Source organism: Anabrus simplex, chromosome 3 (assembly GCF_040414725.1).
Source record: "Anabrus simplex isolate iqAnaSimp1 chromosome 3, ASM4041472v1, whole genome shotgun sequence".
Lineage (NCBI taxonomy): Eukaryota > Metazoa > Arthropoda > Insecta > Orthoptera > Tettigoniidae > Anabrus > Anabrus simplex.
In genome coordinates, this window is record NC_090267.1 from 2,484,437 (window position 1) to 2,510,544 (window position 26,108).

Here is a 26,108-nt window from a genome sequence, read left to right on the forward strand (position 1 = left end):
TGGTATGATGATAAACGGGGTTAAAAGTCAGGTTGTGAGTTTCACAAATAGAAAATTCCTCTCAGATTTAATTACTGCGTTGGTGGGGTGAAAGTTCCCTTTGGAGATCATTGTAAGTACCTAGGTCTTAATATAAGGAATGATCTTATTTGGGATATTCACGTAAGTATGATCGTTAATAAACGGTACAGATATGTGCACATGGTTATGAGGGTATTTAGGGTTTGTAGTAAGGATGTAAAGGAGAGGGCATGTAAGTCTCTGATAAGAACCCAACTAGAGTATGGTTCCAGTGTATTGGACCCTCACCAGGATTACTTAATACAAAAACTGGAAAAAATCCAAAGAAATGCAGGTCGAATTTTTCCGGGTTATTTCCGACAAAAGAGTAACGTTACAGTAATGTTGCAAAGTTTGAGCTGGGAAGACTTTGGTGAAAGGAGACGACCTACTCGTCTAAGTGGTATGTTCGGAGCTATCACTGGAAAAGTGGCTTGGAATAACATCAGTAGACGAAAAAGTTTGAGTGCTGTCTTTAAAAGTAGGAAAGATCACAATATGAAGTTGGAATTCGAGAGGACAAATTGGGCGAGTGTTCGTTTATAGGTAGGGGAATTATGGATTGGAATAACCTACCAAGGAAGATGTTAAATAAGCTTCCAATTTCTTTGCAATCATTTAACAAAAGGCTAGGGAAACAACAGATAGGTAATCTGCCACCTGGGCGACTGCCCTAGATGCAGATCAGTAGAGATTGATTGAACTTGGTAAATAGAAGAAAATAAGAACACAAAAACAATTAGAGGAATACAAAGAGAGGAAAGATACTCACATTCATAATCTTTTAGGGTATTGTGAACACAGTCGAGTCATTTGAATCAGAAAACCCAATCTTATGAATTTCAGTATACGCGTCACAGGAGCGTAGCAAAAAGTGATTACAGTAATATTCAGTTCTTTCCTTTCTTGACAGAAATAACTAAGATTTGATGACAAGCATTTCTTTCCTCAGAACAAAACGTTAATGATACGTGAAAGAAACAACGTTTCACATCAAAAGAATACTGTCATAGCATCGGAATGGACAAGGCTAGAAATCAATTCATTCCTTTTGAAAAAACATTACAAGAAACCCCAAGGATTCAACACTAAAAACTTCATTACTGGTCCGTATTGAAATAAAAAACTTACAATAAAAGGAAATTAAATTGATCCACCTTTTTTAATACATAATATGTTGTTAATATGATCACAACATTTGTATTCAATACCGGTTTCGGTGTCTAAGGACACCATCATCAACTGAAACAGGTCGTATGAACAAAGATATACAAGTATGTAGTACATATAATAGACCCTTATTAATAAGTGACATTAATACGATGAAGTAAAAATACGATACATAAAAGAATATAAACAAGTTATGTGCTTGCTGGTCAAAGTATAAAATGAAAGTGAAGATATTAACAAATGTTTAAAAACTTGATCACTTTGAAATCGTTAAAAGTCTCAAGCGTAGCGCTGATAAACACAAGGTGATAATAAAATATGGACATCCAAAAACAGACGTAGTATGCAGTCCCTCCACTGAATATTGATAATAATGTTACATAAGTAAGTTTGAAGGTGGCTTGTAATGTCAACTCATAAGAAAGAAGCCGTTAATTATGAGGTACTCAAAGAACTGGATCATGTTTCAGGGAAAGAGAAAGTAGATGGCCAGAAATTTTTCGATCCAATGCCGAACCTGAAGTATGAAAGGAAGTTAAGAGTTAAGATGAAATATTGGAAGTAGGGCAGAAAGCTCCAAAGTAGAAGACTCACCTCGAGCGGCCTGATGTATGCGTGGGGAGTGGCAAGGAGCAATTGCTGGAGTTTACTGGAAGCGTAGAACATCGTCAAGGAGGGGAAAGGGGTGGGTCAGGAAGGAGGAGAGGAGATATGATGGAGGGGGCGGAGTCAGGTGGGCGTGGTAGGGAAGGATAACGTGATAACGTGTGACGTATAATCTAGAAGAACAAGCTGTTTTAGGGAGTTTAACACTGTTGAGAATTGAAATAAGATAATAAAATAAAATTCTAGGCTTTTCGGAAATGTCGTTCAAATTGAGATTTGGGTTGAAATATTGGTCTAGATGTATGTAACAGGCTTCCGTGATATCTAGTAAATGGCCTTTGTTCATCGTGTCAAATATTGTTAAATCTTGGCCTTTTCCATTAAATTTGTGTTTATAATCCTGTATATGCTGACCAACTGCGGGAAACCTATTGTATTTAATTGCATTGAGATGTTCAGCACATCTAATCTTAAAGCTCCTGCCAGTTTGTCCTATATATGAACTGTTACTGTCGTCGCACCGAAACCTGTAAACTCCTGACTTAGTGAAAGGGTCTGGTTTGTTATTCAGGTTGGAATTGTGGAGAATGTCCATATTTCTATTGTTGCTAAAAAGCAATGTTGACATTGTGTTTCTTGAAAAGGTTGGTAATGCTGTACTTATTTTGATTGAATGTAAAAGTTGAGAATAACTTAGGCGTGGGTTTATCTTTTATTAAGTTGGATTTAGGACGATGTCTGAATTTGTTGATAATACGTTAAATGAAACTTTTACTATAACCATTAAGCCTGGCTATCGCACGTATAGCATTAAGTTCTTCATTTAGGTCTTCTTTCGACGTTAGAAATGTTGAACGCGCGATCAACTAAGGTATTGTAAGTAGCACATTTGTGGGAATAGGGATGGATGGTAGCTTGTTATATTATTGAGGCTGTATGGGTGGGTTTTCTGTATATTTTATAAGAGAAAGAAGAAGGGAGTCTGGAGATCGTGATATCTAAAACGTTGTTGGAAGCATTAGTTTCTGAATCCAGTGTGAATTTGATATCAGGTCTATGTTGTTGAGGTTTGAAAGGGTATTCAGTGCATCGACAGAACGCTCGTCTTTGATGACAAACGTGCCATCTACAAATCTGGTCTAGAACTTAATATTACTAAACGTATCATTCCTTTCAATGCCATTGTGCTCCAGAAAGTCTAAGCCAATCACCCAGGTAGGGTATCGTTTATCGTGTTTTGCTGTTTGGTCAGATCCTACAACAAATAAAAGTACGCCTACTCTACACGTGCTACACAGGCAATGTAATTCTGCTAATCGCCCAAAATTGTTTACTTTACTAAAAAAGACAAGGTATCCTTCGTGTTTACTCTACACTTTATGCAACAGGATGCCGCGCATATTTATTAGATGTAGTCTGTTAAAAGTAGCTGACTGTAAGCATGTAAGCAATACGAACTATAAAGATAACCCTAAAACTATGGAGTCGCTATTTGGCGTTGGCACCACCCAGAGCGCCGTAGTCTTCTTTCTAGCTCGCTGGAGATCACAGTTTCTCGCGGGGTTTCGACATGGCTGCCAACCTCTCTAGATAAGAACTAAAAGAACTGGCCTCTGAGGGCGTTAGGCTTCTAGTTTCCAGTGTAAACACCACTGGCCTGGACAAGGTCGTTGGTTTGGATAGGTTTGGGTAGGCGAATAGCGTCTACGGGTCCAACTCACGGTCGGCTGGATCCCAACTCTTCTCAGTTCCGTTCTCTTTTCCGCCATGGGGACAGTTTTAAATTATTTTCCTTGGATTCGTCCCATTAGTCCTATGTTTTCTCCAGCATATACTTTTTGGTTTGCCATCAGCTGTTTGTACAGTACTGAACCACACCCCATCCCTTACCAAACGCTAACCTAGCATAAACGAATGTATCGGGAGATCTGAGGCGAAGATCGCGACTAGGAAAGGCCACAGTACACAGCCTTGAACTGGAAAAGACCCTCATTACCAGTGAAGAATGCTAAGAGACTATTACTACAAGGAATAAAATTCAAGTGAACTTAAATGAGGGTTTATTGATATCGTAAAATGAAAACAGAAGTAAAGAATAAAAGCAATCAATTAAAGATATGAGGAAAAGGTACCTACATGTGTAGACTTTGCCCAGTCGATGTCGTAGCAGTATTGCGTGAGCATGGCATTATCAAACTCCAGGTAAAATTAAACTTACGGCGAGCTCACTCACTTAAATTGAGAATCATAATTAAATAACCCACTTCCAATATATGAAACACAGATCAAACAGGTCGTTCTTTCCACGAGTTCAGTACCATCTTATACACATACTCAATTCAACTCCATCATCTCAACAATCAGCAATGACCGTCAAAGCTCCTACGCCTCACGGAGAAAAAAAGGAACCCAGAGAAGGAAAGATAACATATGTAAGATATTAGTATGGCACAAAGAGGAACATGATGTCGGTAACCCCAAGGGGAAACTCAGGCATGCGCATAGCCTAAATATAAGAAAAACAAACATGGCGGGCCCCTGGGTAAGCGAGCGCCCAGAATAGGTGCAATAAACAGCACCGTACGAAAAGCAAAATCAAGAATTAAAATGGAAATTTAAACGACCGATACGTCATCCTTTTACTCCCCTCTCACATCAACATACGTGCACACCATTCAGACAAAGCCGGTATCGGTAACCAATATGAGCACCAGCTCAGGTTAAATAACGAACTCATTTCCATGTAGTATGACTCCCAGGTCAATAAACAAGGTCTCGTTAACACCAGACGTAGCGTGCACAGTACAAATGAATCACCTGCGGGATCAGGGAAAATCCCGTTTCTCATGCACAAACCAATCAGTGTACGCGCCTCGTACGAAGCGAGTGGAAGCTCGCAGCGACACGAAGGGCTAACAGTTATTTGATGGCGAAATACATTAGAATTCAGTGCACATAAACGAATTAATATGAGACTCAATTATTACAACAACATAATTCCGATAACCACATCCAAACATGCAGCCCATTCATGCTGTGGAGTGAAAGGACGCGTATGAATCAGCTATGAATACCAGTGCAGATATCACAAAAGGACAGTAGAACCAATAATGATATGAAGGAATTACCACACCTGTAATATTAACCACCAAGGCAAGAAGAATGATGGCAGTATAGGCCAAGTTTGAATCTAATAAATACCCATGTATAGCTCAGAAAAGCCGTCCGATCAGCGTGGAGTCCATTTTATATTCTTCTCTCTAAACTACAACAAACATTCGAGTCAAACAGATAAAGTTACAGTCTCGCCGGAAAGAATGAACCTCCGTGTTCACAACTGGGGGTGCTGCCTTCTCCAGTACAATCTTGGAAATAGTTAAGTCAATCAATGGGAAGTCGGAAGAGGCCATTAACAATAACAGAAAGGTAACTTTTATGGAACTGCCATTCAAACATGGCTCATCATCTCACTGCCCCCTTTTAAAATGTGTCTTTTCTTGTTGATCAGACAAGGAGACACATTTTAAAGTGAGGTTCTAATGTGCGCGCACTATTAAATACTAAGGATCTAAAATCTGACTAAAACTAGGAATATACATGTATATACATAATTACAAAAGTGAGTGCACAATAAAATGCAGTTCGCGTCGATTTGAGGTGCGTACTTCATGAACAATATCTTGCTGAATCAATCAGTCTATTTCAAACAACTTGTTAAATACTTTCCCGATTTAGAAGTCAGGTATCCAAGGAAAACAATGACATAGTCGCGTACTCAAAGGATTCGGAATTTATTTCGTCCCATCTTCACTGAGTAACACCGATATCCCTTCCTCCCCTTTTATTTATCATATACTCCCTGAAAAAGAAAAGGACTTTAGAATAATGGTAATTACATAACAAGCAAAATAAACACGTTAGCATCAAGATTCAAAGATATAAACATAAGGTTTTACGTGCGTCGGCGATGGTAAGGCTTTAATAAGGACACATGAGCCTTAGATATCCTCTTACTAGTAAGATCCTGTAATTCAACAGTGACAGGTTTCAGGAACCTTACAATTCTCTTGGGATTGGACCATTTATAGCAAAGTTTGGCCACGATTTGGTTCGCTGCCGAACTGATGGGAAACATTTTTACTACCACCAAATGTCCAACTTCTAGGGTGACCGTTCTCCTCCCTTGGTTCGCGGGCTCTGATCAGGTGTGCGACGGTTTCCTTCCATTTCACCCAATGTCCCACTTCAACTGGAGCGGGTCAGCAAGAATTCTCCCTAGAAACAAATCAACTGGCGTGTGGTGGTGAGATTCGTGCTCAGCGTTGTTGAAGGCTAAAACAAAAAATGCCAAATTATAATCCCAACTGCGCTGATCAGCGCTGTGGAATGCACTCAGACAGGATTTTAGATTATGGTGGAATCTATCTACATGGGACGGTTAAGGGTAGTGAGGGCTCAGAAAAACATGCTTCACTCCCCACCCGAAACACAGGTGACGAAATTTATTGGACCTGAATGTAGACGCATTGTCTGAGACTAAGACTTTTGCGGGCCCATAAACATCAAAAATGTGTCGGGTAAGAATATAGACGGTGCTGCTCAAGTTTATTTTACGGACCGGGAACAGCCGTACGAATTTAGAAAAAGAATCGACGACGGACAGGATTCCAAAGTTGCCATTCTTGGATTTCGTGAGAGGACAAAAATAGTCGACAAATAACTTTTCTCCGGGGTAGGATGCAACGTCAGCGGAGTGGAGTCTAATTTGAGAGGACTGCGCAGGTTTACACCGTTGGCAAACGTCGCAGCTCTTCACATACTCTGATACATCCTTTTTGAGATTTGGCCAAAAAATCACGAGATACACGATGTAAGTTTTGTACTGACCTAGATGAGCGCCCAAGTAAAATAGTGCAACATCATGGACCTTAATTTTACAGGAACAAAAATCTTATCTTTTCCATTTTTACGGCTACGACGAACCAACAACCCTCGTTTGATACTAAACGACTTGTCTCGAAACGACCCATCAGCGACTCCTTTCATCAGTTCCTGACACTCACTGTCTTCCTTTTGGTACACGGAAAAATCCGTGAAGGACCAAGATATTAAATTGTAGGATATTAACACTTTCAGACTGATGACAGTTTTCCTCGGACTCGACCTCACAATATTTGACCCCGTCGAACATTCGCGACAGACAGTCGGCCAAAACATTCTCTTTTCCACGAACATGCACAACTGTAAATTTATAGACTGATAGCCGGAGGATCCACCTAGCTGTCCTGCCAAGTCGCTTGACGTAGGCGCTCATCCACGATAGGGCTTGATTGTCCGTATGGACGAAGAAATGACGGTGCTCTAAATAAGAACGGAATTTCTCGACACCTACAACCACGGCCAGGCATTCCTTTTCATAAATAGAATATCGTATTTCAGCCCCGTGCAACAACTTGCTGAAATAGTTAAGTCAATCAATGAGAAGTCGGAAGAGGCCATTAGCAAGAACAGAAAGGTAACTTTTATGAAACTGCCATTCAAATATGGCTCAGTACTGAAGGTTGCTACTTGCTATCAGTTGTTGAAACGTCAGCGATGACGAGTAGGACATTTCTTGATATGAATGAGCGAGGCCGAGGAAGCAGCCTCGTTGGCTTGAAGTTGTGTCTGCTTCTGCTTTCTGCAATTTGTAGGAGATTATTGACCCTGAGACTGCTTCGCAATTACGGTTGTTTAATTTTCATCGTCTTTATTAAGTGCCCAATGCTACTTTATCCGGAAAGTTTTACGATTTTATTATACTAAACAAAAACTTACGACATTTACTTTTTATGTGAAAATTGGGATTGTCGGATAAAGTGGATGATCCCTGAGAATTAATAGTGGATTTACACTGCTTGCGAAAAGTGCCATTTGCAGGGAAGGAAAAGCAAAATGAGACTAGGAATGAGCGTACATCTTTGGGTTCCCCCATGAACGCATTAGTCAGTGGCGGCCGGTCAGTACGTGCTACCGGGCTCCAGCACGTAGCTTGGAACTGTAAGGAATATTATTTATGTACCGTACAATTATCTCGGTGTCTTTTCGTTGTTTTGAGTACGATATGAATTTTTGTTTTGTGCAAATCAGGACGAGATCTGTCGAACACCTAGCGCCGTTCTCCCGGGGAACAAGGCTCGTGCTCATGTGAAGTGAGCTCTGGCGTGTAGCCTGGTGGAAGCAATACGCAGGCGCAGCCAAGCTTGCAACACTCCCCCTAGCCGGCGGAGTATACCGTAAACCGGGATCAACTTTCACTGATCCCGTCTATAGTTACTTCCTCTCCCGCAAGGGGGTAGAATTACTCGATGTCTCCTGCTACCCGGAGCGCAGCGAGGGATCCAGTCGGCCGTGCTTAAGTTGAACGTGGTAAGCGAATCTGCCACTAGAGAGTAGCATCGTCTGGGTTCGAAAGTAAAGCGTAAGTGGAGGCAATCAATCTCACACATGCTTATTAAAATATCCATCTTCCTTTTGTGTCAAAAATAAAGGAATTCGTAGGTGAGTCAAAGAATCTTTGACTGACCCTAAATGTTATCCCGCATTACAATGTAATTTACTCTGGTGAAATGAAATAGCGTATGGCTTTTAGTGCCGGAAGTATCCGAGGACATGTTCGACTCGCCAGATGCAGATCTTTTGAGTTGACTCCCGTAGGCGACCTGCGAGTCGTGATGAGGATGAAATGATGATGACGACAACACGTACACCCAATGATGGTTAAAATTCCAGACCCTGCCGGGAATCGAACCCGGGACCCCTGTGACCAAAGGCCAGCGCGCTAACCATTTAGCCATGGAGCCGGACATTTACTCTGGTAATAGGGGAGGTCTCAATGAATCAGTTGGCAGCTCTTTCAGTTGCTTTGTGCGGTTTTTAATCTCGCAGTTATATTACTGGTGCGTGTTTTTTCTGTCATTGTGTTAGTGCTAAAGTTTATACGAAGATTTATCAAATTATTTATTAACTGCAATGTATATAAAGTGAAATTAAATTAGTGTTCTTAGTGGGGATCTATATTCCCACGATTCTATTTGCACTGATGTAAGTTGCGCCATTAGGTTAGTAAAAACAACATTTCTCGAATGAATTATCTATCTCGTAGACAGTTGTCGAAGAATTCATCTGCTTCCAAATTAATGTTGTTTTTGTTTGTTCTGAGTTATAAATTGTGAGAAAAGTTGTATTAGTAGTAGTAGTAGTACCAAGTTTGAAGTATGCGTTGTTCATCATGGCAATATGCAGATTTAAAACAGCGTATTTAGCTTGTTTTTTGTAGCACGTAGGACGATTTTTTCACGAGCCGCCACTGGATCTTTTCCATTTTTACGGCTACGACGAACCAACAACCCTCGTTTGATACTAAACGACTTGTCTCGAAACGACCCATCAGCGACTCCTTTCATCAGTTCCTGACACTCACTGTCTTCCTTTTGGTGCACGGCAATATCCGTGAAGGACCAAGATATTAAATTGTAGGATATTAACACTTTCAGACTGATGACAGTTTTCCTCGGACTCGACCTCACAATATTTGACCCCGTCGAACATTCGCGACAGACAGTCGGCCAAAACATTCTCTTTTCCACGAACATGCACAACTGTAAATTTATAGACTGATAGCCGGAGGATCCACCTAGCTGTCCTGCCAAGTCGCTTGACGTAGGCGCTCATCCACGATAGGGCTTGATTGTCCGTATGGACGAAGAAATGACGGTGCTCTAAATAAGAACGGAATTTCTCGACACCTACAACCACGGCCAGGCATTCCTTTTCATAAATAGAATATCGTATTTCAGCCCCGTGCAACAACTTGCTGAAATAGTTAAGTCAATCAATGAGAAGTCGGAAGAGGCCATTAGCAAGAACAGAAAGGTAACTTTTATGAAACTGCCATTCAAATATGGCTCAGTACTGAAGGTTGCTACTTGCTATCAGTTGTTGAAACGTCAGCGATGACGAGTAGGACATTTCTTGATATGAATGAGCGAGGCAGAGGAAGCAGCCTCGTTGGCTTGAAGTTGTGTCTGCTTCTGCTTTCTGCAATTTGTAGGAGATTATTGACCCTGAGACTGCTTCGCAATTACGGTTGTTTAATTTTCATCGTCTTTATTAAGTGCCCAATGCTACTTTATCCGGAAAGTTTTACGATTTTATTTTACTAAACAAAAACTTACGACATTTACTTTTTATGTGAAAATTGGGATTGTCGGATAAAGTGGATGATCCCTGAGAATTAATAGTGGATTTACACTGCTTGCGAAAAGTGCCATTTGTAGGGAAGGAAAAGCAAAATAAGACTAGGAATGAGCGTACATCTTTGGGTTCCCCCATGAACGCATTCGTGCATTTTTATACTTGTACATACGAAAATGAAGCAGGAAAATGTAAAATACTACTAGGGAAAGTTGTCAATGATTCTGCTATAAATAAAATTTATGGACAGGAACATTGATATTCCCTCCAAATATACCGAAAGCGTACATAGTGATGTACAGTTAGGGTGTTTCTATACATTGTAAAAATTGGCTAGTAATATCTGTCCATACAAAGAAATTAGCTCTTGATATAAGCTTTTCCGCAGGCAGATTATACAAAAAGTTCCATATATGTTTTACGTTATCCAGTCCAGCTGTGATAATACGATAAATATAACGATTCCTTTCATAAGTAACTGGACACTGGAATTACATTAAGCTTTTCGTGTACCTAAGTGATTTTCTCCTCGGCCTCATTATTACCATTTATGTTACCGAACTCGTACACTCATGTTAGTACTGTGGATATAACCTACTTGCTGATCACATTTATGATTAATATGTAAGGTGTTATCAATAAATATTGAGGTTACGCCTAATGGTGTTCACATGGAAGAATATCCGCATATCTGCGGTATTAAAACCTGTAGGATCTCGAAATTGTTGAGGAACCAGGTGATAAGTTTAAATAACAAATGAGTATATGCCAATCGCTAGGAAGTTGCTTGTTGTCATCGGCCCCGCGATCTAAATCCAAATTCGCTAGGAAATAGAACGCGATAGGAATTCAAATCGTCGGCTGCTGCTCGGTAGAATGCCAACAGCCGACCGTGAGTTGGACCTGTAGACGCAACTGGTAGAAGAGGTCCACTCTTACTGGGTCGAATGAACGACTGCGATCAACCAACCGCGTGCACCGACAGAAGTCACATAGCATCGATCGTCAGCGATCGACTGATTCGTGAAAAGGTACAAGTTCGTTTTCAAGCAATAGTCGATGTTCTGTGATTGGTGTTCTGTGTCCGATACAAGGGCAACATTCTGGGGATCTTATCCTCATGCTGAAATTTTAAGGAATACGCGCCATCATAACATTCGCCCGTTAATTGCGACAACGCTGAAAGACCATGGTTTACAGGTATTTGAAGAGGTTCATGGCTTAGCGGACAACAGAAGCCTCGTAAGGATCGACGCCATTGCCTTCAAAATTAAGAAGAGAGCTTACATCATTGACCCCACTGTTCGCTTGGAAACAGATGTCTCTGACAATTCCAGCGTTAGTAGAGATTGCCACCATACCCTTAAGGGGTTCATTGATAATTGTTACAATTAGGTTTCAATCAACATTTCTCAAGAATATTTATTTATCTTCTAAAAATTTATATGAAAAGTACATATTGTCGCAAGGCTGCCTCTACGTTAGAGCAAATATTTCATAAAATAATAATGTTGTTTGCTTACATCTATGCATTACAACATTTCTCTGTTTTGAAACCAGGTATATTGTTGATGAAATGATGCGGAATGAAGGCAATACTGTCCTGCAATTTCCTCCATATCGCACATTTTCAGTGCTATTGAAATAGTATGGTCTGCGGTGAAGCAGTATTATAACAAAACAGTAGCTTCAAGGCCCAGCCATGGATTGCACCAAGCTAGAGCTGTGTGGAAAGAATCTCTTGAACAGGTAGTCCAAGTGGAAATGTTATTTATTGGATAAAGGCAAATGGTGTTTATCATATACTTATCGGGTTGTGATACTTATACACACCCTACCGATGACACCAGAGATGTGGAGAAATGAAGAGAAACATACTGAGAAGAAGATTGTTGAGTTTTACAATAACAAGGCGGGAGGTGTTACTGAAGAGGAGGAACTAGTCAGTCATCATGAAGGCAGTGAATCGAAGGAGGAAGGAGAGGAAGAACAGGAAGAAGGAATAACACGAGAAGCTGAGGACTTAGCTGTACCACTATAAGGGCCATTCCATAAGATTGACTGTTTTCCAAATTTGCCGAGGAAATAATACATTTCTAACTGCCCCGTCCTTTTGGATATAATGAACTTACATTTGAAAATTATAGAGAAATGCTGCCTTTTTGCTAAACATAGTTATTTTATGCACCTGCCACAGTCTACCATTAGCGAGTCTGGCTCTTAACAAGTGTTATGGTACTTTTAGGAGAGTTATACCTTTGCAGGGCGAATTAAGTGTATTCATTTCAGAATAACATTAAATCATGCTCCATGTTTTGTCCTCATTGGAGGACATCTTCAGCCATCAAAGTCCAAGAAAAGAAAAAAGAGAACAAGGATATATATTTAAACTTTGAAAGACACTGGTTCTTCTAGGTATCTGGAATCTTTGTGCTCTGATCAAAATTTATCACATTGAATATTATTATTATTTTATTTTACATACATCAAAAATTAAAAAATATAGAGTTTAGTAATAACACACATACAACTTCCATTACACACAATTCACATGGTGTTCAATTGAGATCTGCCATTAATGGGCTACAGTTGAGCGTAGTAACATAAAATATAGCTTAGTATTTGTTGAAATATTAAGCTGTTTTTATACAACTGTCTGAAAACGATCTTAAAAAATACGTTCAACACTTTTGCTGAAGGCCGTGTTTCCTATTATGCTGGACTATTTTCGAGGGGAACTTATACTAAATGTTTCGCAAGTTGAATGCCAGGCTTGGTTTCATAAAGACGTTAAAAATGAAGATGTATCCTCGCTGGTGTCCCATCAGCCTGTGTGCCACCTTGAGTTGAACGAAACATGTACCATGACGTAATGTACCAGGAAAAGTTGAAGGGAAAAGGGCATGAGACACAACTAAGGGATGTGCAGTCCTTAGGAGCAGGTACAGAGAAAGGTATTCGCAGTACGAAATAATAGATGGTACCATTATAATTTAAGTTGATTCAATAGCATGAATAACAATTTCCAAAAACAGGAAAAAATGAATTGAAAGATATTTTGTTGAATGTAATGTTGCCCGATCATAAATTTTCAGTGAATATTCATAATAAATTAAATTCAGAATTAATAATTTTTTTCACCAAGTTCACCTTGAGAAAATAACGAAATATTGCATGAAAATAAATATGACTTCACTTTGATGTTGGATAGCCCTATAGTCTCTTACCACTTCAAAATTCCTAGAGTCTTTTATGTAAAATGTCAGAGAACGTAAGGTTAAACTTCTAGTGGTGTGCCTTGTTTTATGAGTATTGTTCAACACTTGTAAGATTGTTAGTAAAGGCTCTATATCACCTTATAAGTCTTGAAACTGGAAGTGGAAAATGCGGTTCAGCGAACAGCATTTGAATCTCCTCTGCGACCGATGTCGTGAGGTCTACCATCGTACCACGTACCATGTCCCATGCTGTACCACGTTAAATCCTTCGTCGACTTGAACCTCAGGTTGATACGGTGAAAAATGCACTCTGTCAGCGTTTCTAGTGTCACTCATGAGTGTCGCGAACACGAGAAAGTTTAACTGAATGTATGGGTTACAAGTGTTGAACTGACACATTTTTACTAAGTGCAAAATGTTACGTCTCTAGCAAAAATAATCATTACTTGACTGATTAGAAGCACAGTTTATCGTACAGAGTTCTAATCTGTTTACAAACGTAATTCAAAGTTTTGTTCAATGTATGACGACTGTATTACGTGACTTCTATTTGAGCACAAGTTCTAGTGACTACCATGCTTGAATGTTAAATATATTTCACTCGCGACACAAGTCTGGTTTAGTTCAAAACTTTCTTAAATATTCGCCGCTTGGGAACTAAATAAATATTACGAATGATTTAAAATGAATAAAGTTATTGTTCAACTAAATTGTCGTAAAATAGTCTTACTGTTTAGTCAGTTATTCACTATGACAGTTTACATTAAGTCTCGTTTGAATATTAGAACATGAATAAGTTACGTGAAGTTGTACACTTTCTAGCACATGACTACTAAGTTTGTGAATCACAGAAAAATATAAGTTTTGAAATAGCACTGTAAAATGTCTAAGTTCGTCACGAAGCATTGTAAATTTTCTAAGTTCTACACTACTATGCAACTTCAAAAAGAACGACGAAGCTTGAACCAAAGATAACACCCGGCACGATTACGGAGTTCGACTCTTGTAGACCTGTACGCGGGGATCAGCATGACGATCTGTCAGCTGTGAATATGCCTTGCTGGACCCTGTCCTTTTATACGAATTGTCTAGGTCAGCTGTTTCTTCTTTCTTTGTAGCTGAATAACTGGAAAATCCATGGAACGATTTTCATGAAATTACATCCTGTTGACATTCAGATAATGAACACGGCGATATGTCACTTCTTAATATTCCAAGTGGTTTAGAAGTTAGATCAGATGAAGTTCACGTGATAGTTGCAGCCGGTGACGTATCTCGTTCGCTTGTCGCAGCTCCGTGCCGTGCCGTTACTTTGTACACTCTACCAACACGTTCGAGCCGTCTAGTTGCAAATATTAAATGTTCGAGGCCATCAGTATTTTCTGGTAAAGTAATGTTATTCTGAAAGGAACACATTTAATTTGTATTGTTAAGGTGGAATTGTCCTAAAAGTACCACAACACTTGTTAACGTCGACAAGCAGAATTTCTAATAACTTAACATAACATTCAGCAATAGGAAGAAACTTGTCTGGAAGTCCCCTCTTCCATCTTGTCCACATTCAAGTCAAGCCCACTCATTTTGATTTTCAACAGTCACAATTACGGCCTCAAGCGAGAGCACTTTCTTTCCAAGAAGAAAGGAGTTTTAAGTACATAATACAAAAAGAACCTGAATGTTCACAAATATTAACTACCATAATATAATCTTTGTTATTTTACAAGCTACGACAACTTTTGACTCAATATCATGTCATTTTCACCGAAGTGTTCATTTTATCTTAATATATGTGATTATGTGATTTTTAATTGTTACAATCCTTCTTATATAATATCTTTAAGTTTAGCCTTAAGTCATTTCTTCTTCCTACATTCCTATAATTAGGCGAAACATGTGCCAATTTCAATATGTATTTCCTTTTTGATTTTTAATAAAGTACATTACCATTAAGACAGATAGCATTGCGAAGTAATTCGTCCTTACCATGAAAGTCGTCGTCATCGTACATGACAGAATTGCTATCAACATAAATTAGAGAAACTATGAAAAGTACGTGAAACCCAAATTATGGGTTTCATTACGGCGACACATACCTCCTATAAGAAAGGAGACAATGTATCTTCTTTTCACCCACATAAATATTCAGCAAAAATTACAAAATCACAGTAGAGAACAAATACAGTTTTAAAATAGAAACAGTCTGGAACACAGATTATGAAACGTAACCCCAAGGAGGAGAACCGCAATGACGTTACGCTAAACAAACGCCATAGGGGTAACAGGAACGGAGAAGAAGGAATGCTGAACAAGCAACATATTTTTTGATTACGATTAATCAATTTTTATACACAATTTTCATGAATCAGTCTCTGCCAAGGTATTTTATTTCGGTAGATAGTTATCCTTGGTTAGGTAATCCCTTATGCATCCGTGAATTAACGGCAGGGCCTGATCACCAATGAGAAGAGTCTCCAAATTTCGGTGAGTATATTTTTTGGAGCAGCCGCGGCAACAGTGAACATCGAAACAGCTGTCCAAGGGCGCATAGGGAGGTAAAAGATTTTTATGGCGCCCTACATCTATAGATTATTACGAGTGGTAAGTCTTGGAAGGTTGTCAGGATACTCAGAACATTCAAAATTAAATAGTAAAAATGAGCACTGTGTAAGCTAAATTTTTATTTTAAGTGTCATGTATTTGAATGTAACTGATTTATATTTATCCTGTTTTATGGAAAGGATAGGGAATGTTGTTGTTATTGCAGTAGTCATAAGGCATCCGGTATTTTAGGGTTGTTAAAGTGAACAGTGGAGCAGCAGATAGCGAGTATCAAGCTCCTAAATAATGGGTTTGAAACTGTACAAAATGAAATGAAAGAAGGCCAGGATAGGTTAGAGAACACTCAAACCACGCTTAAAGATGAACTTACTAAGAACTTGACTGAATGTCTTTCGGAAAATTAGAAGACACGTGAGCTATGCTCACTAGTGACATTAAACTTTGTGAGGAGACATCTGACAGTAAATTTTCACATAGTCAGGCGGAATTAGGGAAGGAACTCTTAGACAACCAAGAACAGTTGTTTAGGCAATGCGAAAGTAATAGGGCTCAAACTACACTCGAACTATATAATTTAGAAGTGGCACATAAACAATTAATCAAACAGATTGCTGATGTCACAATATCGTTTACCAATAGTTTAAAGGAAACTAGAGAAGAAGTACAGACGCAATGAGAGAAGATGTCACAGACAATTCTTAGTGTCGTCGGTAGAGTAAACGTAATTGAAACGGAGACATGTAGTAACTTTAGCACATTGGCAGCAAAGGTTGAAGAAAGTATGGTGTGATTAGATCAGAGACTGAAAGCAGTGGAAGCCAACCACATGGCAGATAAGGGTTGGTAACACCACAGTTCACTGGAATGAAACGGGACGTAGCAGAATGGCAGAAAGAAATGGATACTAAATGGGAAGTGCTAGATAGAGATCTCATTCTTAGTGAAGAGAGGGTATGGGAGGAAATGAAGGATACTGCACAAACTCCAAGTACAATGCAGCTTTAGTCAAGTTTGTGACAGAAGAACAAGCCGATATGAAGAAAGGCATGCGTCAGACCGTGTCGGCAGCCAAGCTACCGAGCACTAATCCTTTCCAAGAAGCGCCCGTAAGTGAAGAACCCACCACTCAACCAGTCTCAGCCGGAAATGTACAGACGGCTGTTACTCAATCTAGCCTTATTAACATTTTGAAAATTAGTGATGAGTAACCACGGAAATTTAATGGTAGCAACTTACTCACTCCTAAGAAGTTCTTGAGGGATTTAAAAGCTTATTTTAAAGAGATGCAAACACCTGAGGAGAATAAATTAAGAGTTGCAGAGAGATATCTCCAAGGAAGTTGTATAACCTGGTTTATTGGATTTGGGTTTTGTTTGAAACTTTTGAGGACTTTGAAAAGCCTTTCCTTAATCGTTTTTGGGGGACAGACGCACAGCAAAATTTAAGACTCCAATTATACTCCAGAAAATATAATTCAAGTATGCCTACACGTTACAGCGAGTATTTTTTACATCAGTTAGTAAAGCAATAGCGAAACAGTTCCCTCGAGATGTTCAGAGAAAGATGATAACTGCTAGAGTACAGAGCCCAGAAGAAGCTGAAGGAATCTTGCGGCAGCTCGACAACACGATTAAATTGAGTATACCTAGACAAGCCCGAAATGCTGAACAGGGTGATAGATGTAGGAACAGGAGTCGTCCATACCAAAGTTATGGGCAGCGTGAGAGGTCGAATGATCGCCAAACACAACAACCCAACTATAGAGAACCAGAATACCGAGACCGAGAGAAAAGGCGGTATGTGCACGAACTTCATTCTCAACGGGATGAACAAGAGAAATGAAAAAATGCTTTAGACATACAAGATTTAAATCCAGACATCACAGGAGCGGAAAGTCTACAGTTCCAACAGGCAACAGGACAAGGGGATCGGCGCAATTAATCGCTAAATCCATTGGCAGAGTCCTACTCAACTGGGAGTCAGGGACATGAGAAGAATGTACAGTAGAAGAAGAGACGTCACAGGTTTCCGAAGATTAAGTTATTTCTGATTCAGAAAAGAAGAAAGAAGGATATAATTGCATAATATGTCTACAAGAAGAAATGGAATTGTTAGAAATCCTGCAGATGATCGCAGATGACCTGATGGAAGAACAGAGGAAATTGAAAAAGGAAAACCAACGCTTATGGAATGAGATAAGACAGGCGAAGAGGAATGATTGAGAATACAGACTCAGTGATGGTTACAAGTAGTTAATAAAGGCTGATGTCATTGAGGTAGAAGTTTTTCTCAAAGCTTTCGAAATATTTATATTTAAGTGGGAGGGTGTTGCACCCATCAAGTTGAGCCTGTTGCCAAATTAAATAAATTTTATTCAAAACCAGTGGTGAGGAACTCATGCATTGGATTTAAATTGTATAATCGTAGTATATTCATAAGTCCTCTTAAAGCGAATAAGAAATCATATGAGTTTATGTTGAAGTCATGTTTGTTCTCATGAGAAAAGTTATCTCTGCATAGGAAGCGAGATACATCTGCTGATGCGGTAGGAGTAGGGGTACTACGCAGTAAGAGTGGAAAGTTTTACCGGGTTGAACAAGGATATTTTGGTGCAAGAGAGTCAGAAACCAAAGAAGAAGGTACCCAAAACCCCTTGATTTGTGTTGGACCCGTCCGAAAAAGTGACGAGCGCATACCTCTCAACCAATCAAAATTCGCCATTCCTATGTTTTAAAAGAAGCGGGACAGAAGATTCAACTCATCTGCGATCTCTACTAATAATTAACAAAGATTCCTTAAGAGCAGAATACTAGAGTTTACCAGAAATAATTACGACCAGGTAATGACATTAATTAAATAACAAATACTTAATTATACACTAAACTGTGATACAATATCATGTGTGGGTAGTTGCCGCCACAACGTAGCTAGGAGTAAGTAGTGCAACCAACGCCGTCAGTGTTATATAACATTTTACGAACGATTCTGTAATCACACCATACAGATCTATGGCATGGAGTTTGTGTACTTAATCAAGAGGGACAATTAATAAACAGAATATTTATTGTGAATGAGGGACGCTTCTCAAGTCGGGAATTTCCCTCTGATAAGGGAATATCCCTCCAGCACGACGCAAGCAAGCCAGGAGAGAGCGTGATCTTCGCAAAAGAGTTCGTAGCCAGAGTTACCGTCGGGAAGACTTGATTTAGAAATCGCTCCGTAAAGTGAACTAGTACAGTACAATAGAGTGCATTTTTACAAGTCCTAATGTGCTGTATCTAAGACAGTATCGTTTATATTGTATCGGGGAATTAAGCGATATACAAATTGAATTTGTGGAACAGCAAGTAACGGGAGATTTTATGTCTTGTAATGATTATTACAGTCTTTGTTACGTTCAGTAGCAGCGATAGACATTCCCACAGGCGAAGAACACTTGTTGGAGTACAGCTGAGGGCGGTTGTTGTAAACATTTTACTGTTACTATTCTAAGTGGGTCTTTGAAAGACAGTCGGGAGTGGTATCTCAAGGACGGATGAAAGCCCCAGGAGCGGGAACTGCAGGAGGCCACTTGTCGAGACTCAAGGGATGGCCTGGAACGGTAGAATTTGTATGTGTGTGTGGAGAGAGCCGAGAGCCGACATCCGACACAAATAGGAATGATTCGCGACACAACATGGGATAATGAATGCGAATAGTAGCGGATCAACACTCCAACGTAAAATGCGTGCTATTACGGTGTAAATACGTGTGTTAAGTGTTGCAACACTGTGCTAGATATAAATTTAGTGAAATGTACCAGGAAATGTTGTTGGGCTAAGAAGCATGAGAGAGGTCTCAGGTAGTGATGGATTCTTAGGAGCCGGTACATAGAAAGGAATTCGCAGAGCGAAATAATAGATGCTATTTTGCTAAATGAAAATATATTAAAATGTCTAGGCGCATAAATAACTTTCTTGTTATCTCGCAGTTTAAATATTGAGAAATTACCAGGAAATATGTTCTTTCATGTATATTCAACCAAAACTGGAATTCTGAAAACTTTATGCTATAATTGAAGTTGAAAAATAAAACTTATTTCTTCATGAAATTCATAAGTTAAACGTGTTTTTTTAAAGTCTTGAGAATGTTCTGGAATAAACACTTGTTTTCACAATTACTCACATATGAAAACTATAGCCTTTCTAAGTCAGTGCCTAAAGTCTTTTTCTAAGTTTTGCACTTCACAGTAATATTAGAATAATTTTAAATGGAATTATTTTGAAGCACCTAAAGTCTGTTTAAATTATTAAATTAATTATCACACAAAAATGAAATTTCATTTGAAAATCAGTTGGCACTTGTAATGAGATAAACACTGGTTAACGTAGCACTTTAAAAGAATGATTTGAAGAAAGTGCCTCTTCAGTAAGTCAATAACTGTATAGTGCAATAAATAGTTTTAAAGAAATCACTTGCTTTTACCAGTTTAAAATGCTAAATGCACTCATATCACCTGAACGTTTTTAGTAGGCGGGAACTGGTGAATGCGGTTCCACCAGCACCAACTGGAACTCCATCGCTGTTGTCAGCACCACGTCGAACCCCGTACCATCTCCAACGTCGTACCACGTACTATCTCCCACGTCGAGTCAGGTATTGAGTTGATATGAGGATTAACACTCTGTCAAGATTTCTGGTGTCGTATAATGGTGTGGACACATGAGAAAGTTCAATTGACAATTGATCGTGAGTGTTGGAATATAGCACTGTCTCGTTAGTTGAATATTCGCAAGTCAGTGATAAATAGCATTCATAATTGCACTTAAAATCAGTCTATTACGTGAACTTTGAATCACAGTCTGTTATGTGCACTTTGAACCACAGTCTGTCATATAACTTCAAAGTAATGCTCTCTATTAGAAATAGTTATGGCTTTCAAATGAATTAAAGCACAGTCTGAAGTGTTTAAAACACACGTCACAGTTCGAAGTTTCCACAGTTTTTTTGAAAAATCACACTTCGTGTGTAATGAGAGTTTTTTAAAACACAGTATAATTCAGGCTATTTACACTAGAACACAATGTTTTTGGCATTCAGAACACGTATCGGGTTCGAAACGAAACTTAAAGTTCAAAGCTTATTAGAATGTTGAGTGTAAGTTCAGACCGAGTCTACACACACACGATGCATTTATCTGGCCCTAGTTAATACCAGAACAAATCTTAAGGATATTTTAAGTGTTATTTAGCTTCACTTAAGTCAATATTTCATAAATATGACATGGAATGTCCTTAAGGTTTACTCTCTTGTTTGCTATTTCCGTTCAAACACAAGTCATATTTGAGAAAATTGTCCCCACTCGGCTACCATAATTACCGAGTTCCTAATTCTCAAAATACTCTAAGTTATGAGAAGTCACAGTTCAGTGATAAACACACGCAGAAATTTTACCAAGTTCGGAGATGCACCGATAATAATAGAGCTCGAATCAGCATACGCGGTATTTTTCCAAGTCCGTAACACTGCCGAAATTTTACAAGTTACTAAGAATAATAGAGTTCCACTCAATACACGCCGGATATTCAAAGTCCATAACACTGTAGGAATTTTATTTATTGAGAATAACAAAGTTTAATTTAATACACGCTGCATTTTCACAAGTCCGCAACACAGCAGAAAATTTATAAGTATCGTCTTAGTACACGCCGGATTCTTCTAAGACTTTTAGCAGGGCTGAAATCTTACAACCTCGACGAACAAGTTCGCGTAACGCGACACGAAGACAGCACCATCTGACTGCAACTGTTTTTACTCTTCGAGGCGAGGCTCTTATATACTGGAAGCAAGGCTGACTCTGCTTTAAGCAAAAAAAAATGTATTTCTTTTCCATCTTAATATCTCGGAAACCAGTAGGTGGATTTTCTTCAAGTTTTGGACACTTGGGCTTCACGATGGTGCACTTCATTATTTCGTAGATATCAAAATTGTTCCAGTAACATCTAGACGGGTGAGTTAGCAACACGTGGCGATTACGTCATCCGGCGGTGCTCTACCTATGACGTAGCGCTGTCTCTCCCACTCCCATACCTTGCAGCTGAGTCTAAAATGTTCGCTTCGCACGCTAACTCCAAATGCTAGATAAAAAATTACTAATTAAAAATATAATGTGCAAGGCCGTAGGTATTCCCGGTACAGTAATCAATCAATCAATCAATCAATCAATCAATCAATCAATCAATCAATCAATCAATCAATCAATCAATCAATCAATCAATAATGATCTCCATTTAGGGCAGTCGCCCAGGTGGCAGATTCCCTATCTGTTGATTTTCTGGACTTCTCTTAAATGATTTCAATGATATTAGAAATTTATTGAACATCTCCCTTGGTAAGTTATTCCAATCACTATCTCTCCTTCCTTTAAAACAACATTTGCCCCCAATTTATCCTCTTGTATTTCAACTTTATCCTCATTTTGTGATCTTTCTTACTTTTAAAGACGCCACTCAAACTTATTCGTCTACTAATGTCATTCCACGCCATTTCTCCGCTGACAGCTCGGAACATACCACTTAGTCGAGCAGCACGTCTCCGTTCTCTGAATTTTTCCCAGCACAAATTTGGCAAAATTTTTGTAACGCTACTCTTTTGTCGGAAATCACCCAGAAAATCGAGCTGCTTTTCTTTGGATTTTTCCAGTACTTGAATCAAGTAATCCTGGTGAGTGTCCCGTACACTGGAAACATACTCTAGTTGGGGTCTTTCCAGAGACTTATAAGCCCTCACCTGTACATCCTTACTACAACCCCTAAACACCCTCATAACTATGTGCAGAGATCTGTATCCTTTATTTACAATCCCATTTATGTGATTACCCCAATGAAGATCTTTACTTATATTAACACGTCGATACTTACAATGATCCCCAAAAGGAACTTTCACCCGATAAAGGCAGTAATTAATTATGAAACTCAAAACCTGACATTTAACCCCCTTTATCATCATTCCATTGCCTACTGTCCATCTCACAACATTATCGAGGTCATTTTGCAGTTGCACACAGTCTCATAACTTATGTATTACTCTATAGAGAAAAACATCATCCGCAAAAAGCCTTAACTCTGATTCCACTCCTCTACTCAAATCATTTATATATATAAGGAAACACAAAGATCCAATAATACTGCTTTGAGGAGTTCCCCTCTTAATTATTACAGGGTCATATAAAGCTCCACCTACTCTAATTCTCAGAGATCTATTTTCTAGAAATATAGCAACCCATTCAGTCACGTTTTTGTCTAGTCCAATTGCACTCATTTTTGTCAGTAGTCCCCCATGATCCACCCTATCAAATGCTTTGGACAGGTCAATCGCGATACAGTCCATTTGACCTCCAGAATCCAAAATATCTGCTTTATCTTGCCGGAATCCCACAAGTTGAGCTTCGGTGGAATAACCCTTCCCAAAACCGAATTGCCTTCTACCGAACCAGTTATTAATAACGCAAACATGTCTAATGTAGACAGAAAGAATGCCTTCCCAAAGCTTTCATGCAACGCATGTCAAACTTACTGGCCTGTAATTTTCAGCTTTATGTCTATCACCCTTTCCTTTATACACAGGGGCTACTATAGCAACTCTCCATTCATTTCGTACTGCGCCTTGAACCAAACAATAATTAAATAAGTACATAAGATATGGTACTATATCTCAACCCATTATCTTTAGTATATCCCCAGAAATCTTATCAATCCCAGCCGCTTTTCTAGTTTTCAATTTTGTATCTTATTGTGAATATCATTGTTATCATATGTAAATTTTAATACTTCTTTAGCATTAGTCACCTTCTCTATCTGGACATTTTCCTTGTAACCGACAATCTTTACATACTACTGACTGAATACTTCTGCCTTTTGAAGATCCTCACATACACCCTCCCCTTGTTCATTAATTATTCCTGGAATGTCCTTTTTGGAACCTGTTTCTGTTTTAAAATACCTATACATACCTTTCCATTTTTCACTAAAATGTGTATGACTGCCAATTAGGCTTGCCATCATGTTATCCTTAGCTGCCTCCTTCGCTAGATTCAATTTCCTAGTAAGTTCCTTCAGTTTCTCGTTACATCCACAGCCATTTCTAAATTTATTTCTTTTCAATCTGCACCTCCTTCTTAGTCTCTTTATTTCTCGATTGTACAGTAATAAGGTGGGTCTTTATCATTCCTTACCAACTATAAAGATACAAACCTGTTTTCACATTCCTCAACAATTGCTTTAAATCCATCCCAGAGTCTTTTTACATTATTATTTACCGTTTTCCACCAACCATAATGACTTTTTTAAACTGCCTCATGCCCGCTTTATCACCTATAATACTGCCTAATAATCCTACTTTTAAAATCTTCCTTTCTATCACAGTTATTTTTAACTACGACAAAAACAGCTTCGTGATCACTAATACCACCCATTACTTCCGTTTTGCTATAGAGCTCATCTGGTTTATCAGCACCACGTCCAGGAAATTTTCCCTCTAGTTGGTTCCGTCACTTTCTGAATCAGCTGTCCTTCCCATATTAGGTTATTCGCCATTTGTTGGTCATGCTTCCTGTCGTTCGCATTTCCTTCCCAATCGACATTTTGTAAATTAAGATAATCCGCTACAATCACATTATTTTCCATGTCGTTTCCCACATAGCTGGTTATCTTATCAAATAATTCTGAATCCGTGTCAGCACTACCCTTTCTCGGTCTGTACACTCCAAAGACATCAAGTTGCCTATTATATTTAGAGATGAGCCTTACACCTAGAATTTCATGTTTCTCATCTTTAACCTTTTCGTAGCTTACAAATCCTTCTTTCAACAGAATGAATACTCCCCCTCCCACCATTCCTATCCTATCTCTACGATACACACTCCAGTTCCATGAGAAAATTTCTGCATCCGTTATATCATTTCTCAGCCACGATTCAACTCCTATTACAATATCTGGTAAATATATATCTATTATGTTACTTAATTCTATTCCTTTCTTTACAAACCTATACAGTTCAATACTAATATTTTTATGCCGTCCCTACTTGACTTCCTGATCTCTATACCCTCATCAGCGCTCCCTAGACAACACCGTTTCCCTGAATGTACCTCCCTATTATCTTTCTAAACAAATTTCCTAACTTGTACGTACCACTGCGATTGAAGTGAAGGCCATCTGAGTGCAGATCCCTATCTGCTACCCACCCATTAGGATCTAGAAATGTCACTCACAGTTTCCCACATACCCACTCCATAGTCTCATTTATATCCCCAATCACCCTCCAGTCAGTATCCCTCCTACACAGTATTCCACTAATAACAATCTCCGCTTTCTTAAATTTCACCCGTGCTGCATTTACCAGATCCCACACATCTCCAACTATGTTGGTACTTATATCAGCTTGCCTTACGTTGTTGGTACCAACGTGAAAAACTATCACCTTCTCCTTCCCCTCCTCCTTCTCTTCTACTTTTCTCAGCATCTGCCTCAACGTAATTCTTGGATAACACTCTACCCTGGTTCCCTTTCCTCCATACACTTTCGTACGTGTCTAACGATGGAATCCCCCACGACGAGAGCCTCAACCCTACCCACCTCATTTGATCCCCTCCCCTCCTGGTCAACCCTATGTTTCCTGATAGCTGCAGAAGCTACTTCCTCCTCACTTATCTCTCTCCCATGACCCTGTTCCACCTGTCTTTTGCTATCATCTACGCTACCTTTTCCCTTCCTCCTACTTCCACACATCTCAGCAACAGTTCCCCGTTCCTCATCTTTCCTCTGTTGCTCTACCTGTAGTGGCTCGTACCGATTTCTCACAGACACCTGTACTGAGTTCTGTTCCTGGATAGAGCCCTTATCCTGCAGTCTCCTTCCTCTTAGAACATTAGATCACCTGTCTGCTACAGTTTCCCCCTTTCCTTCCCCTCCCTCATGTACACCTAAGGTAACCTGTTCATTGTTTGAGGGAGTCCTGTCTTCCTTCCTGTCGTCTGCGAGAATCCTAATTATCTCCCTCAAACTCTCCAACTCCTCCCTTATAACCCTCGATGCCTCGCCACACCCACAGTTTCTACACTTGCACTCATTATCCATTCTTTACGGAAAAAATGAAAAGAAAAGAAAAAAATGAAATAACTTGTTTTGCGCAATAAAAATTGAACGAAAAATATATTGTCTAGGTTAGTACTCAAAGATCACACGGCAATTAGGTAATTAATATACTACTACACTATAATAC